Raw genomic sequence first — 23,681 nt, 5'->3', positions numbered from 1 at the left:
AGCCTGCTGCAGACTACTATCCTAACACCAGGAACTGCACCTGGCCTATGTTGGAATACATGAATATATCAAGCCCCCCAAACCACATTATATTGGTTGACTGAAAATACCCAGACATACACTGGGAACATTATACTAGCACCAACACAGTAGGAGAAAAGTTCCCAGAATCCATAAACCAAAATGCCCAGGAACAACGTACCACTCCCACAAGAGGGGTAAGCATACTGGATGTGATAATCAGCAACATGTGTACTGGATGGCAAGATGAGAAGTGTATCTCTCACTGGTAAGACCAGACCATAGAGTAATCACACCGGATATACACATCCTGACCACAGTCCCTGGCCAGAAAACCACAGTGAAAAACATGTGTAAAGCATAAGTTGCAGCCCTCCAAACCAGTGTGGAATCCACTAAAGGCCCTGTGCAGGTGCAGAATATGGGACACACCGCAGAACCTGTTATACAGGCATTCCATGAACACAGCCAGGAATGCTTGGATTATGCAATCACAAATAACAACAAGACACAATGCCATACACGCAGGCATCTGGCAAGCTGGACTCCAGCCATTACCAAACCATGCAAGAGAATGAGGAAGCTACTACATGATAGAGCAAACATAAAAAGGGAAGTAATCAGTGATCAGTAGTATGGCAATAAAATATGTCCACACATACAATCCACTAAGGCCAGCCACAAGAAGTAAAATCTGTGAATCCTGAGGCAATGTTACACCTGCCCCAAGTACACAGGCAACCCTCAACTCCCCCCAATAAATACAAATATATGTGAGAGATGCAACCATTTATCCAAACCGGAGGCTGAGCTCCCCCAACTCAGTACTGTCAAAACTAGTCAGGAGGAGAAGGTAACCACATACACCACAAACCCAGTCCCACGTAGACCTATCACAACTGTAAACCAAACACATAAACACAGAAAAACATTCCTGGAGGCCCTAATTACAAACACACCACATCAACAGAGGCCTCCAAAGCAGACCCCAAGCAACCACAACCTCCAAACATAGCACATGCAACACATAGTACACAAAGCTGGTGTGCCAAACAGTCACAGGCCAGAAGGAGAAACAACATGCCTGATACAGTTGTAATAGGTGTCTGTATAGGCAGACACACTGCTGTCCCACTCACCAGACTGAACAAGGGAAAGGGTACAGTAAGCTGCCTGTAGGCTGCCACAATATGCCACATAACACAAGTAAGCAGGTCAACCCAAAGCAAGCAGAAATATGATGCACTCATTGTCCATGCTGGTGTGAATGACCCGAGATGTACCTCCCTGGACTACATGAAAAGAGACATGGATGAGCTCTCTGAGTATGTACTCCAGGCTGGTATGACACTGGCCATTTGCAGCATCCAACCCTCACCAAGAATGATGCCACAGTACAAACACAGAATGATCAGCTTTAACAGGTGGCACAATTACAGCTGTCAGTCCAAGAGGGTCTAATGTCTGTCTGCTTGAGATGTCATGCATGACAAGCCATGCTGCTGTTCCAGGGATGGCTTGCACCTGTTACCCCTGGGCATCTGGATACTGGATAAGGCCTTTGCCACCTCCATAGAGCCGTACGTAGGCAAGGCCAAAAAGACTAACCCACCACCCTAGAAAACATAAGTGGTAAGAAACATAAGGGTAATGCTGACCAATGCCAGATGTGTAAACTGCAATATGCATGTTCCTGAGGCACTTCCCAGTATGGAGAACATCGATGATGTCTGTGCAGTGACAGAAGCCTGCTGCAAGCCTACTGACAGCACACCAGCACTACCAGGTCATACCTCATGTCATGCGTTATGGCCCCAACACCTGGACCAAAACATCAAAGGAGGGGGAGTATCCATATGCAGCACAGACACCCATACGGCCAGGTAACTGACAATGCACGAAGCAGCGGAGACCATCCATGTGCACCTAACTGTAGTCAAAACTGCTGTACAGTCTGTAGCATGCGACAGACCACACTCTCACACACAGGAACCCCACCCAGACATCCTGAAGACACTGGACAGTATGAATGTCCCACCAAATACCAAACAAGGTACTCACAAATTACCACATAGGTGGTAAACCATTATGTATGCAAGGAGTAATCAGGGACCTAGGGACACAAGTCGACAGTAACCTGTCATGTGACACTCACAATGCCAATGTGGCTAGGAAGACTGTCTATACTGGACACCGTATCATGAAAGGATTCACATCTACATCAACAGAGGTCACTGTGCCCTTGTACTGTTCCCTTATCAGACCCATAATCTAGTACAATGACCCATATGGGATGTACCGTACCTGACACCTGCAGCGGTTAGGAAGACCTCAAAGGTACCTCACCAAGAGGATAAAGGGTGTCAAATATATGTCATATGCTGCCTGGCTGTAGACACCCCAGCTGAATGCAGTCACAGACTGCCTACACAGAGGCATTGTATGTCTGTTGTACAAGGCCATGTCCAACACAGGAGTAATGGACATGCTCCACCCCAGGAAATCAAAGCCATTGGCGCTGTGAGAGTGACAGATGTCAGCCTCAACACATAATGAAATAGGATGTGCTGGAGGGACAGATACATAACCCAGAGGCTCCCCACACCCTGGAACAGGATCCCACTCCATGTTAGGCAGAGCCCCTCACTGACACCCCTCAACAGGAATATTGCCAAGTGGATGGATGATCGTAGATGTACACTGGGGTCTTCACTGTGTCACGTCCAGACAGAGGCACAGTAAAGAAAATCATAAATGGCCATAATATTCACATAGCAAGGGGCGGCGAAAGACACACACACTCTGGCTAGCTTACTAATGCCCTAGGGTGGATAGCCTAGTATGAACCTATGAACTTATGAAGATACAAATTGTACAGGACACTAAGGATAATCACAAGGCTTACTCAACTGATGGTAGGAACCATGTTGGGAATTCACAGATATGCTCCAGATCACACAGATATTACAAACAACATACCAAACACACACACATATTGCCAACATACAACCTGACAGGTGCAGTGCAAACCCCCCCCCCCCAGAATGCAAAATATCTATCCCAGCAGACTGCTGGCCCCCTGACATTGCAGCTGCTGAGGTAACAGCCATCATCTACAAAGCAAAACACACAGCAGCAATGGTATGAGATGGTGTCCTGGGCTGAGGCCAACATGGACTCCAAGAGGAATGGAATGCCAAATCACACTACTTCCCAATGTCAGCCTTACCACAGGATATGTACCCAACGAGCAGTGTACAACAACAGTGGTCCTTCACAACAAAGGTGTTGCCTGAATGGATACTGCAAACTACCACCCCAGGATCCTGACAAGCTTGGCCTGCACAGCTATGGAAAGGATCAGCATGTACTGCAGACATAAATCTATCGGGGACCTATTGACACCGGACCCTACCCAGTGTGGCTGTCGTAAGTGCAGATCCTGCCCTTAAACATGTTTGACCCATTTGAAACAGTCATTAAGGTCATCGATGAGGGCAATGTGGTCCACACAGAGTAGCTGGGCCGTGCAAATGCTTCCAGACAATACCCTATGTGTTCAGTATGGATATGTTCACCAACTTAAATATAAACCCCTATGTCAGTAGAGGGGTTGCAAACCAGACCAAGGACAGAACTGACATGGTCAGACATGCTGCATCCATGTCAGACTACAAAGCAGGTATAAGTGGCATCCCACAAGGCTTGGTCCTAGGACCTCCCCTGTTCCGTATATATGTCCCATAGGTACAGGCCAACATGGAAGGACTGTGACTGAACATGTATGCAGAGGAGTACAAACTGCCCACCATATCTGACCCCCAGCTGACACAAGCAACCCACAAAAGGGCCACATAGAAACAGACAACTGGAGCCATAGCCATGTCAGCAAGCTAATTGCAGAAATGTGTATAGACAACCACCGTGGATATACAGTAAATGCCCACCAATTACCACACATGTGTTAACCCATTACGTACCTAACATGTAATGAGAGACCTGGGGACACAAGGTGATAGATATCCTGCATTGGACAAACATGTGGCTGTAGTGTTCACAGAAACATACCATACACCCACCCAATCATGAAGGTTGTCAGATCTAGATAAGGGGAGTTCACTGTGGTTCTGCAGTCATCCTTCATCAGCGTCACAATTGACTACAATAGCCCCTGTGGGATGTACCTCAGCAGACACCTCCATCAACTGTAAAGTCCACAACAGTACCTCACCAGGAGTAGTAAAGAGCATGAACAGATGCCATGTGTTGCCTGATTAAACAAACTGCAGCTCCACACACTGCCATACTGCCCTCCCAGAGGCAAGCTGTGCCTGACGTATGAAGCCATGTCCAAGCTGGAATCAATGAACATGCTGCACCTTGTACAATCTGAATGGCAGTGAGCTATGCACATGAGAGACCTGAACCCCAGCACTGACATACATAGGACAAGCTGTACTGAATGATCCATAACACAGAAGCCACCCCCACTCTTGAGTAAACTCCCAGTACAGGTTAGCCAGAGAGTCACCTATCGACACCCCTCAAGAGGAATCCTGATGAGTGGATGGGAGATGGTAGGTTTACCCTGGGTATCACTGATATGTCAGAGGTAGACGGAGGCACAGTATACTAACCATGACATATGTCATGGCAAACTCCAGTTACAATGTGTGTCGAAGGACAAACACACTCTCTGACTAGCATCAGAAATGGCCTAGGGAACATCACTAGTGTTTGCCAATGTCCACCTATGTTGTGGAATACACTACCAATGTTGGACAAGCCTGGTGTAGGTAGTCCATATCTGAACATAATGCAACATGGTCATATGTGCACAACTGGCCCCTACACAGTCTGTTGTGCTCACTATGAAGATGTCAAGCAGTGATAGGACTAAAGCCCAGGATACTGTCCACCAGAGTGAAAGTACTGAACCAGTACACTATACGGTACTACAGTGTTAGGTCATTATGAAAGGATGTTGACAACTGTATGCAAAGTATCCCATGCAATCCCTGCAGGCACAGTATAATCCCTGTTGTGGTCAGACACGAAGCAGTTGGCCAGTAAGTACACAACATGACACCCAACACACAACCATAAATGTGAGATATTGTTGAAGTTCACATTCACCCACATATGTGGTGGACTGCAGAGTTCAACATATGGAAAGCTCACATTGGGCATGCTCACACACTTTGATAAATGAGGCATATGTCAGACAACATGCCATGGAAAGGCTGAACTGAGCATGCTCACACACTTAGGCCATATCTCCGTTTAGCAGTTGGCCACACATATCTGGTATTTGTACGTGTCATTCCAGGAACCAACCACAACACAGCAATCTGCCCAGTGCACACAGTAAATGACTACAGAGACATAAGTGATATAGTGGATCGCCCTCATATTCAAACATCTTCCACAGATACACAAGTTGTTCATAGGAACAGGGAATGCTATGGCAATAAAGACCTGCAAACAGTCTAACAGCAACAAATATTGTGCATCTGAGAATTAAACATATGGGTGTAGAGGTCAATACTAGGCTGTTTGCCCTAGGGAATGACAGCTTAGCCAGAGTGTGCTTGGCATCTGCATCCCCAGTACAGTAGGCTACTGTGCCACTGTAAAGTAGGTCACATAAGGCAACGTGTGAGGTTAGTGTGCTGTGCCTCTGTCAAGCAGGGGCACAGTGGAGATCCCAGGGTTTGAATGTGCTAAGCCACATCCATGTTGTTGGTGTGTGCTGGAAGAGGGTTGCTGAGGACCTCTAACAGTAAGTGGGCATCAATAACAGACTGAGGGGAGCCCTATCTGCATTGTCTGGACAATTCCACTGTCAACACTGTGTTGTGATGATTATGTGGGATTGAAGTGTTGTGCCGGTACTGTTCACAGATGTCCTCCCTCTGTGGGCTACAGCTCTGCAATGTATTAGCTTACTCTGTCTGTTGGACGGCTCATATATGGCTGGTGTACACCTGACAGGTGTCCTGTTGTGGAGCAGTCATGGGTATATGTGGGATAGCATGATCAATGCAAACCTTACACATGCTCATAGAATGCAATTGTCAAGGATTATGCAGAGTGGCCAGTATAGTCCCCAGGCATGGGTCCTTTGAAGTCGTCCACCCCAGTCTTCACAAGTGTAGAGTCTGCTTGTGCTAAATACAGTTTGTTTGCAGTGACAACCTTGCCTGGGGGTGGGGATGGAATATGGATGTCCAGGGAAAGGTGGGTATGGTCAGATATCAACAATGGTGGTCTACCTCTGGTGTGGAACAGTGAGTACCCATGTTGCAGATGGACAGGTGCAATATGTATTCCCCCATGTGGCTGTGGTGAGTGGTTCTGCCATAGCACATGGACCCACAAATTGTAGTGGCTGTAGGGTATAGTTGTAGAGGCCTGAGTTGTTCCCACACACAATATGCCTGTACCTGATGTTAACAACTGGAATGGTGTATGTGAACACCTGCATATCCCGGCACTGTTCCCAGGGAAGCAAAGTGTGTGTCCTGGATGTGGGAGTGGTGTTCTGGACTGGTTGTGTTGTGTGTTACAGGTCCTGTGGTCACGAAGCATGGTATAGAACATAACCTGCCAGTGCGATGTGCATATCTGACCCTGAAGTAGGTGGCTGCAAATGCATATATATGCTATCCCTCACCTGACAGGTAGTACTAGATGTACATACCTCTGTAGAAATAAAGATGTCAGCACCCTATAAATACTGCAGGTGCAGAACAGATGCCCAGTAATTCGGATAGCGTGCTCTGCTAATGCATCTCCCTCAAGTGCCATAATATAGTTAGGTAGGAGTTTGAACCATGCAAATGCTCAGTGTGTGTGTGTGTGTGTGTGTGTGTGTGTGTGTGTGTGTGTGTGTGTGTGTGTGTGTGTGTGTGTGTGTGTGTGTGTGTGTGTGGGGGTGAGCGGGGTTGATGTGTGTGCAAGTCTGTGTGAGGGAAGTGTCCCTTTTGGCAACTGGAAAAACACTCTACAGGATGCACATTCCCCTATCTAAGCACTGATGATGTCAGCACCCTATAAGTACAGCAGGAGAAGGGAAACCTCCCAGTAATGCGAATAGCGCACTCTGCTAATGCATCTGTCACGAGTGTCATAACATAGTTAGGTAGGGGTTTGAATCCTGCAACTGCCCAGTGTGTGTGGAGGGAGGTTAGTGTGTGTGTAAGTCTGTGTGAGGCAAATGTCCCTTTTGGCAACTGGAAAAACACTCTACAGGATGCACATTCCCCTATCTACGCACTGATGATGTCAGCACCCTATAAGTACAGCAGGAGAAGGGAAACCTCCCAGTAATGCGAATAGCGCGCACTGCTAATGCGTCTGTCATGAGTGTCATAACATAGTTAGGTAGGGGTTTGAATCCTGCAACTGCCCACTGTGTGTAGAGGGGGGTTAGTGTGTGTGCAAGTCTGTGGGAGGGAAATGTCCCTTTTGGCAACTGGGAAAAACACTCTACAGGATGCACATTCCCCTGTCTAAGCACTGATGATGTCAGTACCCTATAAGTACAGCAGGAGAAGGGAAACCTCCCAGTAATCTGAATAGTGCACTCTGCTAATGCATCTCTCTCAAGTATCATAACATAGTTAGGTAGGGATTTGAAACCTGCAAATGGCAAGTGTGTGTGTTTGGATGAGAGGAGTTTGTGTGTGTGCAATTCTGTATGAAAGACGTGTGCTATTTGGCAATCAGGAGATCACACTACATGATGCACATTACCCTTTCCAAACACTGATGACCCTATAAGTACAGCCGGAGAAGAGGAACTTCCTAGTAATCCGAATAGTGCGCTTCGCTAATGTGTCTCTCTCACATGTCGTGACATAGTTAGGTAGGGGTATGAATATGGCAAGTGTGTGTGTGTGGGGGGGGTAGTAGGGTGTGTGTAATTGCAAGTGTGAGAGAACAGATCCTTTTGGCAAATACTACAATACACCAGATGCTGCATATTCCCCCAGTAAACACAGGGGATGTCACCACACTATCAGTACAGCCAAACAGGGCTACTTGCCCAGTAATGCCAATAGTGCGCTCTGCTACTGGGTCTATTACCACTGTCAGAGCACAGATAGGTATGCTTTGGAAACCCACAACTGCCACGTGTGGTTGTGTCACACAATATGACCATGTGTGGGTTGTTGTTCATAACAATGCATGCCATTGCCTAAACCAGCAATGGCAATGCACACATGTATGTGTGTGACACATACACATATATACCTGTGACCTTCAGTAGTTACCATGTCTGACACATGCCTCAAGTGGATAAATGGTATTCGCAATGCATAACAATATGACTGTGTCTTACTGTGCAGGGGCCGCACGCGGTATGTGTCTATACAGTGTGGGTTGTATATGGTATAATACCTACAGCAGGGGATACACATCTGGTCTGGGCCATATAGTCTACATGTAGTCGATGAACAGGTGCTGCATGTTCCCACCTGTTGTGGGAGTGGTAACATGTTGTTCCACTGCAATTCAGTGACTACATACTGGGAACCTTTCAGCTAGTGTGTTGTAGCTACAGTAATGCTCACGCACAATGTTTGGCTGGATGCAGTCCAGCCATATAAAGACATTTCTTGAGACTGTCATATTGCCAGTGTTGTTAGGGAGGATAGGTGGGTTTCCTGTGTATGGGAGGGTTGTGTGTGCCAGGCTATGAACCAGAAGGCAGTCCAACACACTGTTAGCTGCTCATGGATAGGCCCTGATGCTTTGTGCTGTGCCAACAACCTGGAGGTGTGTGTATCTGTGGTGCCTTGAGATACCACCCCCCTGTCCATGTATGTTACATGTGTAGGGGACGACAGGCATGGTATGAGGTATAACCTGGCAGTGATGGGTTGCACCTGTGAGCTGTGAATCAGGAATCTGGTACTGCACAGATATTGCAGTTCACCGTGCTGAGGACAGTGTCCAGTGCATGCATCTTGCGGTGTACACTGCTGGTGTTGTGTAGCATCACTGTTAGTGTCCTATCCTGTGTGATACCCATGGAGGTGGCTATGTAATCTGTGTCCTGCAGCAAAAAGCACTATGTGTGTATCAAGGGGCTTTGCCAATATACAATGGCCCATGGGTGTCACGTGCAAGCTGCCCCTCGCAAATCATTGTGGCTTCCCTAGCATGTAAGCACACGTTGACAGCCAGCGGATACCCTATGAATGACATTGGAGACTGAGCAGAATGTAGACATAGAACACCCTTCCTACATATTGTGGTAGCATACCTGGTGAGGGTATGATGGCAACCAAGATCAGGCTCATACTGGCCCATGCCACATGCTGAGAGATCCCTTCTATGTTCCCTATCATGTAGTCCAGGGAGGTATGTCTCAGGTCATCCATAGTGGCATGGTCAATGACTGAGTCATATGTGTCCATGCCTCTGACTGACCTGTATGCATGTGTTTTGTGGTGGACCATAGTGCCCCACAGGCATATCACTGTGACCTTCACCATGTACAGCCTGTTGAGCGGGACCCCACTGCAGCGGCCAAGAGAGGTACCTGACACATCTGTAGCAGGTGTGTTGTGTAGCCCTACAGGCTGTGAGTGTGTGGCACACGGGATGTGTGTGCCAAGTGTGGCATGTGCTCTGTTCTGACGTAACGTATGCCTGTGTGCCAGCTGCGGAGGTGTGTGATGCTCAGGCAGGATGCTAGTCTGAGTCTCCAAGTATGCCCCAGTGTGTTCGGATTGCTGTCAGTGCGGGTCTATGTCAGACTGGTATTGTAGTCACTGTAGTATGTCATGCCACCTGACAGGGTATGGCAGTACTGGGTTCAGAGTGCTCAGTCCCCAGATTGGCTATGTGGTGGCATCCCACACATGTGTTGTACGTTCTTGGCTAGGAGAGGGTTGACTGCATACATGTGGCAGCTGTGACATTGCCACATGACTCACATAAACCACAACTGGACCATAGAGGTGATTCTTAGGTTACCTCTGCACATGCTACCATAGTAGTGTGATTGCCATGGTGATTACCAACACATAGGGCCAATGGGGAACAACATACTGAAGGTGAGTATGTGTGGGTGTACTGCTACTGATTTCATAGCACTGGCATATATGACTGCACACGTGGGTAAATGCCAGGTAAGTCATGTGCAATGTGTCACAGGCAACGTACATGCGAACAGGACAGACAGTGACATTCTGTCATGTGGAAACTTGACATACGTATAGTACGTTATGCAGATGTCACTAGGAGTCCACAGAAGCTCTGTAACTCTGCATTGCAGGTGGAAGCAGTGATCCAGGGAACCCAAAGCATACATGCATGCAAACAAAGCTACAGTAAGCAGGGCTGGAAGTAGTACATTGTACAACAAAGAAGGGGTAACACTTACAGTAGGTAACAGTGCAAATATGTAGGCACTATCAACATGTACCCAGGAATGCACAGCTCAGATGTCCATGGTAGAACTGATATTATGTCATAGTAAATTGTGATTTGTATTACATTGGTACTGCACACATATCAACATGCGCAAACATCCACATTGCATAGTCGTTGTGGGCAACTTGCCACCATTACTGTACATGTCCATCATTGCGTATCACTACTTGCATTAGCTTCTCCCCTGTGCTACCTATGTATGTGGCTATCTGTTGACATCCTTACCACCGGTATGCAATAATGTGCAGCTGTTACACTATGGTACTTACTATGGGTGTAGATAACAATTCAAGACAGTCATACAGTTACTGCATCAGGCATGCTGGGATATACACACAGTCATATCAGCACACTGTACTGTTACCAACATGATACTAGTAATACACTTCTATGTAGTCACCCTGTGCATCAGCAACGTGCTTACCTGTTCCTGCACTGATGTTGGAGATTGCTGGAGGTGGCACAGTTTCATCATATGCACAGGGTGTGAATTAGGTATGCCTGAGTCTGCCACTGATACCACCAATTGACATGTGTGTGTATGTGTGTTGGTGAGGGACAGCAGTACAGGGTGGGGCACTGTTGGTGCAGTGTGTGCGTGTATGTGGTAGCCCTGGGTGTTAACATTTCGCATGTGTGTATGCATGCACACAGTTCCACCTCATGGATGCCATATACTGGAGTTTGTGGACAGCCACAGACTGCACCTGGCAGGTCATACAGATCAGTGTCTGTGGGCACGGACACGGTACCTGTGCCTGGCAGGAGTGCTACGGACCATATCCAGTACTAAGCCAGACTGGGTACTGTCATCAGAAGCGGGAGTGTGTTGACTGGACACGGGTCCCTGTTGGGACTGTCCAGAGCCACGTGCACGTGGTCTCCTGGGGCGTTCCGATGACAGCACAGACCCAGCATTGCTGGGGCTGCTGCTGGCACTATGGGGGCATCCGCGGACCTGTTGTCATCCGCGCCGACTGCCAGCTGCTGCTGTTGCTGGCATACGGCCACATCGACGCCGCAACCGTCCACCATTGCCCTGGCTCATGGACATGTGGTTGTGGAACTGCTGTAATATGTCCCCACAACATCTGTCTATGACATCGGTGAAATTACGGATAGCATCCGCGATGTCACGCATACTGTCAGTCATGGCTGTGCAACATGCTCTCAGCTCCCTCAGACCCTGTCTGGTGTACGTTTCCAATAGCGACTGTGCCTGAATGACAGCCCAAAACATAGCTGAGGTTGACAGACCTCTTTGGGCATGTCTGCCAGAGGCAGTACGCCCACGGATGCTCCCATGAGAACCCATGGGCAACTGTCTGTGTGGTACCATCGTAGGACACTGCCCATGGCTGCTGTGTGGGGAAGCATGTGCCACAGATACCACATTACCCTGGTCAATGCCCACTGTATCCTGTCCATCACCTAGGGACAATGGTGACATAGGATGTACTGGCAGGATGACTGTGTGCAATGATGGGGTTGACAGCTGTGTACTGTCAAATGGCTGACCAATGACGGACCCTGACACACCTTCCTGTGCCATTACACAGATATCATCATTATCAGTACCTGTGGCACCAGATTCAGGTTCCCTGCTGCAGGACACCAGAGCAGCACCAGAACCTGTGGGAGGAAGACAGGAAACACAGTTTACAATGTCTACACAATGTTACCAGTGATGCTCTAATGCACACATGCACACATGCACACGTGGACACATGCACACATGCACACGTGGACACAGGCACACATGCACACATGCACACGTGGACACAGGCACACATGCACACATGCACACATGCACACGTGGGCACAGGCACACATGCACACATGCACATGCACACGTGGACACGTGGACACATGGACACATGCACACATGCACACATGCACACGTGGACACAGGCACACATGCACACATGCACACATGCACACGTGGACACAGGCACACAGGCACACATGCACACATGCACACATGCACACGTGGACACAGGCACACATGCACACATGCACACATGCACACCACGCAGTATACACACAGAGCACTACTGAGTTACACTAGTATTACTAGCACTATCAGGACTATTATAGGTATTGTTAAAACACACTCACCAGCATGGATGGGCTGCCTTGCTGTAACACCAGAGGGACCTGCAGAAATGAGGAGATTAATGTCAGTGGGCACAACTGTGCCATTGATACTGCATATGATACAGTGCAGTAGTACACCAGTTGCCTTTCACATGTCAGCTACTGATATTGGCAATATCACACCTGCACAATTACATACTATGTTGACAGCTACATACCATGGACACACCTTACACATGCATAAACAAACAGTGTACAGAACAGTCAAGTGTACATATGGCATATTACCTGCATGCGCCATGTCGTGTTGCTGTGTGGATCCAGCCTCCATCATGATGCAGGTGTGTTGCTGTTGATGTTCCGGGGCTGGAGCCACAACACTTAGGAGTAGCCCCTCCAGTCTGGTGAGGGGGGATGTGTGGCCACCCCACCTCCTGTGGCGACCGGTTGCCTGTGGATATCCGACGCACGCTGATGGACATTTCTGATTAAATCACTGCAGTGATTTTGTACCTGCTCATATGTCCTATTATGCGTGCCAATGTCATTTACCCTACGGACAAGGTCTTGCCACAGTGCAGCCCTCTCCTGCTGATTCTGGCTGGTGCAGGAAAACAGTATGTCATAATCCTGCACCAGGCTCTGGTGTATCTCTTCATCTTCTGCAGCAGAGTAGGCAGGATTTCGCTGACGCGCCATGTCCCTGGAAGAGAACACAAACAGGATATCAGCAGACTATGTCAGCAATATATGGCACACATACTATACATGATACTCAACTGTAGTGATATACTACTACTCCCATGTGTAGCACGTGTGTGTCTCTTGGTGGATACACAAGTACATGGCCAGATATCAGTGCTCAGCCAACACCTGTGCAACAATACCTGCCACATTCCATACAACATAGTAGCATGCCCCATCGGTCAGCACACTGAGACAGGTCCAATGCACAACCTCACTCTGGTGGTTCATACCAGGGTGCTGTATGTGGAACGCCATCCACTAGTGTGATCTGGACACAAATTACTCGGCCTGGATGTACATATCCAACCACCACCACCAGCACAGTAGACTACTTTGATATATATGTGATTAGACAGATATTCACTTGTTAGGACTGACATGGTATCCATGCAGCCCACTGGACCAGTGGAAGCCACAACCCACACTGCTGACCCCTTTGTGAATGCTTCCCATGGACATCCCAAAGAATGCATGAAACATGCACACACATTTCTAACCCAGACCCTATGCACAAAGGTTAGGCATCCTGTCTGGTGGACCCCAGCCAAAGGCAGATTGTATAACGATAGAAGGAGGCTACTTCAGGACAGAGCAGATTCACATAAAGGGAAGGCATCTGTGGTCAGCACTGGTAATAAGCTATGGTCTCTCATAACAACATCCACGGCCTACTCTGGGAGGGAAATGGCCACGAACACTATAGATAACCACAAGGCCTTCTTCAGTTATGTTAGACATATGGACCAAACGCCTCAGATATGCTCTGAGTTACTACACACCTACTTAACATTCACTGAACACACAGATATTGGCAACATTCTGGCAGACAGGTTCAGTGCATGTATCCCCCCTCCTTCTCCCCCACACTTAGAAATACTTATCACAGCTGAATGTAACCTCCCTATCATCTCAGATGTCCAGGTGAGGGCCGCCCTCAGCAAAGCAGAACACACAGCATCAATGTGACCTGATGGTATCACTGGATGTGTGCTACATGAACTCCAAGAGGACATACAACCGCATATAAGACTGATATTTAACCTTGGCCGTACTACGGGATATGTACCTGAACACTGGCATACAGTAACAGTGGTCCCACTCCACTAAGGAGGCACCTCTACTGACCCTGGGAACTACCGCCCCATAAGCTTAACCAGCCTGGTCTGCAAAGCTATGGAATGATTCAGTATGGGACGCATATACAGCGACATTGGCTACCTGCAGACACTTGATCCCAGCCAGTTTGCCTTTGTGATGGGCTGATCCTGCCTTTTGAACCTGGTTGACCTTTCAAAACAGTCACTACAGCCATTGATGAGGGCAACGCAGTCCATACAGCCTACCTGAACTTGCCTAAGGCCTTCAACACAGTACTCCACTCAGGCATCATAGACAAGCTCATTAGCTTACATGTTACTACATATGTCACATGATGGGTTGCACACTGGTTGACATACAGAATCCAGAATATCGATATTGCAGGAGCCATGTCAGACTCAATGCCAGTCACATGTGGTATCCCACAGGGGTCTGTCATAGGACCCCTCTTGTTTGGCATTTACTTCTCAGATGTGAAAGCAAACATGTGCGGGTTGTGGATGACAAAGTTCCCAGATGACTGCAAACTAAGCGCCATAGTCGTTACACCAGCTGACACACATCCTACAGACAGGCCTCACTGAAACGGACTACTGGTGCCAGGATCATGGCCTGAATGACATGTAATGTATAGTCATCCCCTTTAGGTGGAACTACGTGCACACAACATATCACATGGACATACCTATAGATACAGACCTATGACACATATGGAGGGTTCACAGTATGTAGACTATTAACTTGTTACTTTACATTACCTGTGTTTGTCACAGCTGGTTGCGTTACCATTACTACAGATTCCTGCTGCTGCTAGCACAGCTTGGTACTGACACTGCTAACAGCTTCAACTTAGTTTGTGTAACGTGTGTTGTTGTTTGTGTTCTTATTTTCTTTTTTTTTTTTTTTCTTTCTCTCTCTCTCTCTGTCTGCCTCCAGATAGTGCAATGAAAGTATTGCATGTGTGGAGTGTGAGTACAGGCTGCTTTTGTAGGTATCTGCATAAGTCCATGTGATGGCCTCTGCACCAATTGTAAGCCAGCATTTGCTAATTGCATGCAGCCAGTTGTGTACTGATTGCAGTTCTCACTGTGATTTCAGGACAGTGCTATAAAAGGGTATGTGAGGTAGGCGTTGCCCTTTCAGATTGTAAGGGCGGGGACCAGGCTGGTATGCTGTGGACACTGTTCTGTGAGTGTAAAGGTTAGTATCTCTCTCATGATTCAGGCTGTGTTGTAGATTCACATTTCTCCATTCCTCTCTCCTGTTTCCTGTAGTAAGTGTGTATGCACACTGACACCTACAACTATATATATATATATATATATATATATATATATATATATATATATATGTAAATATACATACATTTATATATGTACATTAACTGACATTATTACCTACTAGCTACCAACTAGCATGGCTGTTTCTGTTCGCACACTATTATTATAGAAATCCACTAGATTTGACAGTAAGTATACATGACATGCTTTGTGTACTACACATCCTATATTCCCTTTACATTCATTCCTACTATTACATGATATATTTATTTTAGCACAATGTTCTTGTATAACAGTCATGGCTTAGTGGTAGGTCATGCAGACTACTGTTTCCAAGGTCCTGGGTTCGGGACTGACAGTGGGATTTTATTTTGCTTTTGAACTGACTACAGGACCTGTCAATCAGAGTGACTAAGGCACTTTTAAGCAGTTGTAACCGGGTTAGCGCTGGTTTGCGGAGCTCCCGCATGCGCACTGGTGTTCAGCTCCGCACACCGCTTGCAACCGCTTAACAGTGCTTACTCTGGCACACCCGCTTATTTTCTTTGAAAGAAATGAAAATGGGGAGACAGAAAAGTGGTGAAAAAGGGGTCACAAAGACAGTAAGACAGTAGGGAAACAAGCTTGGGTTTTGCAGGAGGGATGTAGGTAAGGCCCATAGCTGCCCATTCCTTCATCAGCAACAGCTGTGCATATGTTTGTAATTTGGTGTGACATTTGAAACCTTCCACCCCTGAGAGAGGTGTCAGGACAACAATAATACTTGTTGTACAGCCAATTGTACTTGATAGTTTCCATGTCCAGCAGACATTTGTGCGGAATGGGCAGCTATGTATGGGGTGTAATTTTTTTGTGGGTACAGAGTGCCCTTTTTTTTTTTTTTTTTCAGGTGAGAGTGGTATGTCAGGTAAAGGAAGTCGGTATAGCTGGGGAGGTAGGTTGGGTAGGTCAGCAGACAAGACAAACAAGACGCATACAGCAAAATGTGTTCAAAGTGTTGCTGCAGCTGGAATGTGTATCCCAAAATCTGGATATGTTGCTCTCAGTCTGCAATATGCAGATAGTATGACACGTGTGGGGGTTTACACAATTGACGGGGACGGATGTTTGGATATCCAGAGCCCATGAGCCCACAGATGGCAACAGTGGAACTGATATCCCCACCCATGGGCAGTTGCCACTGTTCCTTCACTGCCCAGGACGGGGTTGTGCTGGGGGCTGTGTAGCCCAGGCAACAGGCATGCCCGTAAGTTGTGCCACCTGTGCCTCAAGCTGGCGTAGGGGCCCAAGAACAGAGTCCCGGATCTCCCTACACACCACAGTCCGGACGCTACGGAGGATGAGTGGTGGTTCTCCTCTGGCCACACTTGCAGAGGGGGGACGGGCCCCATCCCCTGCAGCGCTTCCACCCGCAGGTGGCATAGGGCCACCGGAGGAGGGTCCAGACTGGGCACTAGTGCCAGGTGCACTCGCCAGCTGAGGTGGGAGAGGTGGGTCCGCTGGAACCCACCTTCCCTGTCATCCTATGTTTTGCATTATGTCATGACAGTTTGGGTTAGTAACATACAATACCATTCACAATTAGCTGTAACAGCATGCATTAGTATTCCCATTAACCAAACACCCAGATATTCACACCATTGAACAGCGAGCATAACACATGCATAATTTGAACAGCAATACACAGTCCAACAACATGTAGGGTTGATTGATGGCAACAGGCCATCAGGTTTGGATGTATGAACAGGGCAGATGCATCAACGTACATGCAAATATTTATAACCCAACAGGACAAATGTCCAGGGGTGTTAATTGTGATTGCACATACCAATTTCACGTGGAATGGATTATATGTGGTTATAGGGTGGGGTGAAGAAAATATTATTAACACCTTCGAATACCAATACATATGCTGTACATTTCTAATAGCTGCAGAGATATACACACTACTGTTCTAACTACAGTTTCCTATATGATAACTACTTCAATTTGGTGATAGGACTGTTACTGCTACAACAATATACATTTTATTGTTATTCATACACGTTCATATTTGGCTTTGTTCAGCTACATCATCCTGCTACATTTGCTTTATATAGCTATAGACAACTGTGGATGTTTGGTATTTCAGACAATCATACTATCTGCATATTGCAGACTGAGAGCAACATATCCAGATTTTGGGATACACATTCCAGCTGCAGCAACACTTTGAACACATTTTGCTGTTTGGTTCTGCTTGTCACATTCATTTCATTCAGTACTGACTGCAGTATACTTTATTCAGGGGTTATTACTACTTTATTGGTGGATTCATAACTCTTTCTCACACTCTCTCACTTGTTTTCATTTTACTATTCAGGATGGTACTTACTTCTAGGCTTTATTGACATGTTTTACCTGTAGTTATTACAATCCTTTCCAGCAGTCTCACTTCTGTCATGTTTCAGTATTTCAACAGGGATATATTTCACACATGTGATTTGCTCATCTTCTGCAGCTGTACTTTTCAGCCTGCTGCAGGTTGTGTACTATTATATTACAGGTGGGGCATCTTTATTTCAGACTTTATTTCAGACATTTTCATTTTTCTGTTTGGATTACAGACTGCAACACACTTTTGTAATCAAGCAATACTTGCAAACACTCTTACACTGTTACTTGCACATTTTATTACTTAGTGACTACACTGCACTCTTTTGCTAACTGTCATACTTTTATATTTCTTTACAGTTACTGGGAGAGGATTACTGACCTGCCTGGTGGCACAACCGCACCAGCCTATCGCCATAGGCTCTGCGGTTCGCAGAACGGACACCTGCAGCTGTAATATAAATGAAGTAATATTGGAATACACATCTCCATAATATCAGCTAGTTTAATTTCTTACATACATAATTAAATGTAACTTACTCAGTAGTGGGGAGTTGGGCATTTGCCAGGCCTCCTGGATCCAAAGGTTCAATTGGTCCTGCTTACATCTCTTCAGGCCCGCATGGTGGTGACGGACCTGCTCACCAGTCCTTGGAATCCCTGTGGCACTGGTGAGATCATGAGCCAACCGGTCCCACGCCTCAGCCCTGTATGCTCCCCAGAGGACCTGGCCCTGCATGAGTTGGGCCTCATGATTGTGGACTAGGAGCCAGACCATGTACCTGGACTCCTCAACGCCCCACCTCTGTGCTCGAAAGCAACTACCCTCACCTACTCCTGACAGTCTGGCTGCAAGTTAGTTCTACAATCGTTTATGCTGTGTATTCCCGCCTATGGGGCTTATATATGCCGTTTTTCCCCGCACTTATTTGTGATTGGCCATTTTGGAATTGTATCAACTTCACAAAACCTGCTTTGTCATGCTCCACTTTCTATTCATTCCTATATATTTGCTATTACTGCATTTCTAAGTACAGCTGTCATGGCTTAGTGGTTCAGTACCTTGACTATGGTGCATGGTATCCTGGGTTCGAACCTGGCCACTGCTTTTTATATTTTATGACTGTCTAGACAGGCTAGGGAGTGTGTCTGTGTAAAGGCAGTTTTGTTACAGCTTGCTCAACGTTGCCCGTCGGTTAGCTTGTTGGCACGGTGCGCAGCTCCGCGCAAATGGGTTACACTGGTTTACGCTTCATTTGGCTGTCAGCACGCATATTACGCTCAGCTCAGCTAGGGGCACACAGTTTCAGCATGTTAAACCATGGCTCACCTACGGGCACTCATTTTGCACCTGTTGAACCACTGCTCACCTACGGGCAGATGCACTCCCCTTGTTAAACTGTAGCTCAGCTATAGGCACATCTGGCATTTTTTCTTATTTTGTTATCTCATATTTCTTCAGAATAAATGGCCTATTTCATTACATTTTACATAAAATATAATTTTATATGTGTACATATATGTCAGGGACTTGTTTCGTGCTTATTTTACTAAAAATAAAAATTGATGTTGTGGGGGCTCGAACCATGACTGCCTGCTCTTCAGCCAACATCTCTACCGCTATGCTATTGCTTTTTGGTGTACTTTGCATAGTTAGTTCTTATATGCTTTTCCACTTACTGCTAACTGTGGCTGAGCTACGGGCACGCCCGCACAAATGAGCGCACTCACGGGCAAACATCTTTACAATTTAAAAAATATATAACATGTTCATTTATATATTTTATGTTCATAGTCTGTGGGGGCATGTGTTGTGTTGTGTTTATTCACATTTCCATGGACTCTGTCATGGGTGTTTACTTTGGGCACTTTTAATCTTCTGGGGGCGTGTCCGCTTGCAGGGCTCGGCCTACGGACACGCCCCCTACTGTCTTCCACGGACCATGTTAGCCTTAGGTGTGATTCAGCAAGGCCTCATGCATATGCATGACATGCTGACGTCACACCGTTTAACTGCAGCCTCCGTGTAAGCCTTGTATCGCTTACAGGGAGGCTTCGTGAATCCTGCCCTTTATATTGATTGTTTTTTTAGTAGCTAAGAAATTAGCTATATAATAAGATTGTAGTCATAAGGCGGTTTAAATTTGGTTAACCATAGCTTATTTTTTGGTCAAACACCTTCTGAACTGATTATCAGTTAATTAGTTTGATTGTTGTTTTTTTTATTCTGAGTTTGTAGCTATTCAAGCTGTTTTTTCCAGTATGTTTTATATTTCTGATGAAGTCTTGTTGACAAATAGAGAATAATAAAGGTGTATCTGCTAAAAATTAAATTTTGTTTATTGCCCTCCTTTGTGCTTCCAGTGTTATTTGATTTGTGTTTGCTTTTCCACACTGGTTTTGGGAACTCTTTTGGTTTTTGGATTTTTATGAAGTTAGGATTTGCAGAAAATGCACTACCTGAGCAGAATTCTAAACTTTTTGTCAAGATAAATCATAAAGCCACACGAATGGGAAATTCTAAGCAACATGTTAGTACTAAGGAAGATAAATTTGTAAATAAGAAAGACTTTACTGGTATAGCAAAAATACCCAGTATGCGTTCTAAATCCACCTCTATGAGTGAAAGACAGGGACTGCAAATAAGGGAAAATTTTAGGCAACAGATATGAAAAGTAAGGAAAAAAGTAAAACTGAAGATAAATGCTTTGAAAAGTAAGGAAAAAGGTAAAACTGAAGATAAATGCGTTGAAAGGTAAGGAAAAAAGTAAAACTGAATATAAATGCTTTGAAAAGTAAGGAAAAAAGTAAAACTGAAGATAAATGCTTTGAAAAGTAAGGAAAAAAGTAAAACTGAAGATAAATGCTTTGAAAGGTAAGGAAAAAAGTAAAACTGAAGATAAATGCTTTGAAAAGTAAGGAAAGAAGTAAAACTTAAGGTGAATGCTTTACAGAGCAACCTAGAATGCAAAAGGAATTGATAAGGTGTTATTTGCTCACACTGAGGTAGAGGAAGAGTAACATAAAGAAGAAAAGAAAAGGAGAGGTCAGTGGCTACTGAGAGACAACACAACCTTGAAAAAACCCCACTTTCTTGTGCAAAAATACAAGCATATTAAACAGAATAAGGCGAGTTCTATGCATTAGGTTACTAAATAAAAGGAACTAGGAAACACGAATTAGGGAGAAACTGCAAATGACACTAAAGAATACTGGTATGAGTTGCTTTTCTTAGGAGAAGGGTTAGACACTGAGGCCCCAGCACCTTTGCTGGTAGAAGAGAAAGCAGCATCCTCTAGCTCTTGACAGCATGTGTTCCTCACTAGAAATGCAGCAATCAAGGCCACTGGTGAGACATCCAGGCCACCTTTCACAGAGTGACCTTTGTCACTCTACAGAGAGTCAGGCATTGAACTGCTGTGGACCCAGTGGCTGGCACAGTGACTGCTGCTTTATCTCTACCTACAACATGGCTGATCCTGCAGAAGAAAAAAAAATATATGGAGAAAAATAAAACAGTCAAGCAACATGCTCCAAAGGCAATAGAATATAGCTATACACACACGTATCTCTCTCTCTCTCTCTCTTTCAGCTTTTCCCGGTTAGGGTTCGCCACAGCAGATCACCTTGTCCACTCATGATTGGCAGTGGAGTTTTTGCTGTGTCGAGTTGCCAGCCCAGCACCCAACCTTCCACAGAAGGCACACGCATGTACTCACACCTAGGCCCAATTTTAGAGTGTCCAATCCACTTGCAGCATGTCTTTGGGGATGTGGGACACAAACATTTTATGAAAACTGTAAATATAGACACCCCCAGACCCTGGGCACACAGATACAATATGCACAGATGGTCCAGTATTGCTCAAGCTTACATGTGATCACTGTTTGACATTCTGTGATTACAATGTTGGGGGAGGGGCAACACCACCACAAACATCCACCCTATACAACCAGGGCTTTCTCATAAGGCTCTACCCACACGTTTGCCACTTCACATACAGGGACTGAGTAAAAACGCAATACAACTTTATCCCCACAATATAGCTTATTAAACTTTTTTCCATTTAATTAGAAGTCTACGTGCATCACCAATTAAAACACAAAGAAGTACATCTTGTATCATAGCAGCATGGTAGGATCTGAAATGGCATTATTCCAGATAAATTACACCACAGCCATATAAACAGCACGGTTTCATCAAACACAGATGGCACCAGCAATCAGTTAAAGTGCTGCGTTACAAAAACACGTTCATGTTTTTATACAAAAAAAGTTTTGCTCTTGGGTGAGATTTTAATAGTATTACTACTTTGGCATAAACTACAGTCTGCAGCAGCAACACAACTACATGATAAAACTACCACAGACAATACCACAACAGTAAGTTTACATATCTGCAATCACTTCCATGATGTGCCCCAAACCCAGCATTGCACATTAACAAAATAATTCAATATGGCTAACAAGACTTACAAATGACAGCTGTCAAGGATGGAGGCTTAAGTTGGAATGCCGCCACATTAAAACGGAATTTAACTTGAAAGTAAAACAGCACTTGAACATGAAACATTCCATCACTATAAAGTACAACTTACAACTAAATTAAAGCTGCCGTTCAACATTTCCTTGGTACAAAAATGCCTCAGCACTCTTCAATAATAGTTGAAGCCAGAGAAGAGTACAACTTCTTTTTAACAAGTCGAAAACCTGGACTTAATTGGAGTGCATGCTGAAAGTAGGTGCGAAACATGTTCGAATGAAGAAGAGATCCCTGAGACAGAGCCAAGCATCCTCATCCTGCTTGAAAACGAGCATTAACTCAAAAGTAGGAAATACACTACAATCATAAACAATTTTATCAAGCTTTTTGCACATATTCTCGATTTCCAAGTTTACATACAGGATACAACCCCTTATACCACAAGGCTCAGTAGAGGCAAGGCACAGCACATCGCGTGAAATTCTTCTGGTAAATTTTTCCGGGACCAAAACCTCTGAACAATGTAGTTTTGTGCGCTTTGCTCTAGACAGGCATCCTTCCAATATTTTGGCCAACTACTGACAAAGCCAAATCTTCAAAAACTTCCTCACATAGATTGGGCTGTTTCACCATATGATCCCAATAGTCGGTGTCATTGTCAATGATCCCCTTGGTATAATTCCAACCAAGTAAGTCTTCTGCAATACTGTAAGAGTTTTTATTTTTCACAGTTTTGGTTGCTACCATTATTAACGATTGGGTTCTCAAAAGTGCTACACGTAATGTATTCTTTTTCTCCAAGGCATCAAGAGGTGTACCTTTCCTTCTCTTTTAATAAAGTGAATCCAGTGCCTAAAAATAGGTCCTTTTATGTGCGAGACCAACAATTGGACTGGATGAAGTTCAAACTAAATAACTACTAATGTTGCCCAAAAATAAAAATCACACACCCCCTCGCACACTCACATTCCCGCAAACTATCACACACACTAGCGCACTCCAACCAATTTTTATATATATATATATATATATATATATATATATATATATATTTACACACACACACACACACACACACACACACGCACACATATATATATATATATATATATAGAAAGAGAGAGAGAGATACAG

The 23,681-nt window shown here is 45.4% G+C and overlaps 1 pseudogene; it reads right to left on the bottom strand.

The window, feature by feature from the left end:
- Positions 1 to 22,683: 22,683 nt before the first annotated feature.
- On the bottom strand, positions 22,684 to 23,294 carry LOC122801689 (annotated as a pseudogene).
- Positions 23,295 to 23,681: the final 387 nt, after the last annotated feature.

Source organism: Protopterus annectens, chromosome 1.part0 (assembly GCF_019279795.1).
Source record: "Protopterus annectens isolate FY-2018-M chromosome 1.part0, PAN1.0, whole genome shotgun sequence".
In the NCBI taxonomy this organism is placed as follows: domain Eukaryota; kingdom Metazoa; phylum Chordata; order Ceratodontiformes; family Protopteridae; genus Protopterus; species Protopterus annectens.
Note: the sequence above shows the minus strand (reverse complement) of the source record. Positions and strands in the feature narration are given on the sequence as shown.